Here is a 4,859-nt window from a genome sequence, read left to right as displayed (position 1 = left end):
TACTCTGTGTACTCTAAGTTTACTGTGAGTACTCTAAGTTTACTGTGAGTACTCTGAGTTTACTCTGAGTTTACTCTGTTTACTCTGAGTTTACTCTGAGTTTACTCTGTGTACTCTAAGTTTACTGTGAGTACTCTAAGTTTACTGTGAGTACTCTGAGTTTACTCTGTGTGCTCTGAGTTTACTCTGAGTTTACTCTGTGTACTCTAAGTTTACTGTGAGTACTCTAAGTTTACTGTGAGTACTCTGAGTTTACTCTGAGTTTACTCTGTTTACTCTGAGTTTACTCTGAGTTTACTCTGAGTTTACTCTGAGTTTACTCTGTGTACTCTAAGTTTACTGTGAGTACTCTAAGTTTACTGTGAGTACTCTGAGTTTACTCTGTGTACTCTAAGTTTACTCTGAGTTTACTCTGAGTTTACTCTGTGTGCTCTAAGTTTACTCTGAGTTTACTCTGTGTACTCTAAGTTTACTCTGTGTACTCTAAGTTTACTCTGTGTACTCTGAGTTTACTCTGAGTTTACTCTGTGTACTCTAAGTTTACTGTGAGTACTCTAAGTTTACTGTGAGTACTCTGAGTTTACTCTGTTTACTCTGAGTTTACTCTGAGTTTACTCTGTGTACTCTAAGTTTACTGTGAGTACTCTAAGTTTACTGTGAGTACTCTGAGTTTACTCTAAGTTTACTAAGTTTACTCTGAGTTTACTCTGAGTTTACTCTGAGTTTACTCTGTGTACTCTAAGTTTACTCTAAGTTTACTCTGAGTTTACTCTGAGTTTACTCTGTGTACTCTAAGTTTACTCTAAGTTTACTCTGAGTTTACTCTGAGTTTACTCTGAGTTTACTCTGTGTACTCTAAGTTTACTCTAAGTTTACTCTGAGTTTACTCTGAGTTTACTCTGAGTTTACTCTGAGTTTACTCTGTGTACTCTGTGTTTACTCTGAGTTTACTCTGTGTACTCTAAGTTTACTCTGTGTACTCTAAGTTTACTCTGAGTTTACTCTGAGTTTACTCTGTGTGCTCTAAGTTTACTCTGTGTACTCTGAGTTTACTCTAAGTTTACTGTGTTTTCAGTCTGAGGTGGTTTGAGAGTTTCATGGTCGTTGAAGCGTCCTGCTGACGTTCTCCTGCCCTCTGATGAAGCAGTTTGTCTATCGATCAGGAAACATACCTGAACTGTCCACACACACACACACACACACACACACACACACACACACACACACACACACACTGGGAGAGTCCAGCACTGAAGGACAGGAAATCCTCTGTGGCGGCACCACAATTGATCTGATGGCTCATTGACACCCTGCCAGAGATGGTGTGTGTGTTTGTTTGCTCAGCAGATATTCTCTGAAGTCTGAGAGACCAGGACGGGTCTCCACCCGTGATCCTCCTCGGTTCTGTCCCACAGGACTAACGTTAGACACATCTTCACAAGGGCTGGTCTGCATCTGAACCCCGGTGAAACGACAGGATCTGGTTTGGAACAGAAGGTCAGCGGGACGAGGATCTGAACTCACAGAAATCCACTTAGAGGCCAGAGACTAGCGACGGGTACCGCTACCCGGTACCTTTATGGTATAAAACAGCCCGGTATCGAGTAGAACCGAAAGGTCTCCAGTCAAACCAGAACTTCACTCGTTACTTTTTGTAACCAGATCGCCACAAAAATGACTATTTGTATAGTTTTGCGAGCAGCCAAACACACGAACAAACACACCTGAAGAAAGAGAAGAGCAGCCTTTCATTTTCCCTGATGTGTCTGCACCATAAACTGCACGCGCTCAGTCCACGCCATATTTGTAAGAAGCTGTCAGATAAATGTAGTGAAGAGAAAAGTACAATATCTCCCTCTGAGAAGGAGTAGAAGGAGAAAGAGGCATGAAAAGAAGTACAAATACCTCTAATTTGTACTTATGTACAGTACCTGAGTAAATGTACTTAGTACTAAAAAGCCATGGCTGAAAAGAGACAAGCAGCAGCTCCATCATATAGAGACATTATTGACGTCCTCATTGTTCACACAGAAGCAAAATTTAAGATTATAAATTAAGTCCTTTTTCCTCAACAAAATCAAACCTCTTAATAAAAGAAATGTGTGTATTTGCTTGCTATTGGTCAATGAATCCACGTGTCAAAGGTCACCAAAGCTGAACTGTACATCAGAGTGGGTGATGAAGATGCTGCTCTCTGCTCTCGGTCCCAGCGTGCCGCTACGAGGACGCAAATACACGTCAGTAATTAAAGACGCTGACCTGGTTCTGCTGCTGGGAGCGCAGGCCTACATTCAGCCCGGCGGTGCGTTCACTGACACGTCCTCCGCCTGCTCTGACAGGGAGACAGACACAGGACCTGGTTAGCGATGTGATGATGGTAATCCTGTTCAGTTACGGTTTAGCTCCGGCCGGACGCGCCCGCCTCGGGCCCGGAAACAAACTGATTAGATGTGGGGGATTAGTTTTTAATAGCATCAAAGTGTTCGCACGTCACCTGACTCCAGAGCTGAAAACCCTCAGACAGGCGGGAGTGGAACACGAGTTATCTCATGTGCAGCTCAGCAAAACATTTCCAAACATCATAGTTTGTATATGAGTTGTATCTCCCAGGATGCATTGCCCTATTAAAGGTCAAAACCTCAAAACAGTTTTTATTTGATGAAGAGAAGCGACACATTTCCTGGTCAGGGTCATCACACGTTCTGGTTTATAGATGGATTTTATCTCTATTTCTCTGTCAGGAAACGCCGGGTGTCGTGACGGAAAAGGTTTTGGGCCCAAACGCAGGACACTGATCACAGCTGATTCAACAACGACAGACGCTGCTGGCTTACATGTAGTGACGGCGGGCGAGAGTCCAAACAGAGGCCGCAGTTCAAGACGTAAATCCAAAACAAAACATCCAACAGAGAATTCACGGATCACCAGACACAAGACCAACACGATGACGACGCCACAACAGCTGGCGGGACAATAAATACCGGCGCAGACAGGAAACGAGCACGAGATGCACATCAGACACCGACTGTTACCAAAATAAACTATAGACGCCAGCAGAGTACAGCCTCGAGTTCCACCAAGTGAACAGCAACAGCAATAATATTACAAAATATAATTATATAATTAACATTACTAATAAACTCAAACTTCAAGAACGGATTCAACAACCCGTTCGCACTCCCAAGTTGTCACATATGGACGCACGGTCAAGACCATTTGGCGTAAGTTTGTAACGCACCCGGGGGAAGCCCTGTAGGGTCATTTCACATTTCACATACTTGCCTGCGTACTTTGCGTGTACCTGGAGGATTAAACGTGGATCCACTAGGGGGCAGACCAGGACCGGGTCATGCCTCGCCGACACCGGATTATCTTCCTTGACAACCTCCAAATTTGCACATCATAAACAAACCAAACATGGCGACACTCAGGTTGTGATTTTAATGAGACGTAAGAACGATCTCTGTAATCGCGGACTTGCTTCAGGAGTTTTACTGTGAACATCCCGCCATGAATCTCCTTTTTTAAGTCTGACCTTCTTCTTCTTTTGCGTTTAATGGCGTTTGGCAAACCATCAGCACACCGCCACCACCTGGCCGGTGTGTGGAACAGTAGATTGCTGCTGACCTGCCGGTCAGATCGACATACTGCCCCCACGTTCATGTGCGGAACTGCATCTCGTGGACGCGCAGCGTTAATTTCTGGAGTCGTGCACAACCTACGCTCCAAAGGAACGCAGGATACGCGTGGCGGCCATCTTGCGTACCCGAACGCGTAGTTAAAAGCAAGTATATCCAGAGGGCTTAACTAGGACCTGAGGGCTCTGTGGGCGGGACTGGCCGGCTGGCACCGCTTACCGCGACTTCTCAACCCTGAAAACGTTTGGGCACATTTCCATCGTCAGCCACTTATCGTGCGTACAGGGTCGCGGGGGGCTGGAGCCAATCCCAGCTGCCATCGGGCGAAAGGCGGGGTTCACCCTGGACAGGTCACCAGTCCATCGCATTGCCACACGGAGACAAACACCTAAGGACAATTTAGGGTCAACCAGACTTTCACTTCCCGAGAACTTCGTTATCTCTGATGTCGGTCCAGAACAAACCTCCGTCGATCCACTTAGAAGCCAGAGAGAGACGCTGCTCTTCGGTCCACTCGACCGCTGTAACGCTGTCTTCACAGGTCTCCCTAAAAATCAGACCACTGCAGCTGATCCAGAACGCCGCTGCTCGAGTCCTCACCCAGTCCAGTCCAGTTCTGAGGTCTTTACACTGGCCCCCTGTCTGTCACGGCGCTGGTTTTAAAATACTGATTTAAGGCCTTCTTCTACATTTTGAACCCTCCAGACCTTTCAGCTGGTCTGGGGCAGTGTTGGGGTAGATACTCAAAAAAAGATAATGGATTAATTAATTAACTAGTTACTTTTTTTTTAAGTAATGCCTTACTTTACTAGATTACTCACTGCTGACAGTAACTAGTTACATTACTTTTGGATTACTGCGTAACATCACCTGCGATGCACAATAACAATAAAATTACACCTCATATCTGCTCAGATCAACACAAATCCTTGTTATAATGAGGACAAACACAGGATCTCTCCTTTATGCTCTTTAATACCACAAAGCTGTGAACATCAGCCCAACATTTGTCCAGAGAAGAACAAGGCTACAGTACAGCACTATACTGCTTAGAGCTTTATTTGGACATTTCATTGGAAACATTTATTTCTTTTCTCCGTGAGAGGGAAGATTTTAGAAAGTTGCGTGGCGCTGCCCCCAGCTGCAGTAGTGCACGGATCGTGCGTAATATTCATCCAGCCAGAGGGAACGATCACCAACCGTTCACAGCGCGTCGGTCGT

Source organism: Micropterus dolomieu, linkage group LG17, assembly GCF_021292245.1.
Source record: "Micropterus dolomieu isolate WLL.071019.BEF.003 ecotype Adirondacks linkage group LG17, ASM2129224v1, whole genome shotgun sequence".
In the NCBI taxonomy this organism is placed as follows: domain Eukaryota; kingdom Metazoa; phylum Chordata; class Actinopteri; order Centrarchiformes; family Centrarchidae; genus Micropterus; species Micropterus dolomieu.
The sequence above is the reverse complement of the archived record's forward strand: the minus strand, read 5'-3'. Positions refer to the sequence as shown.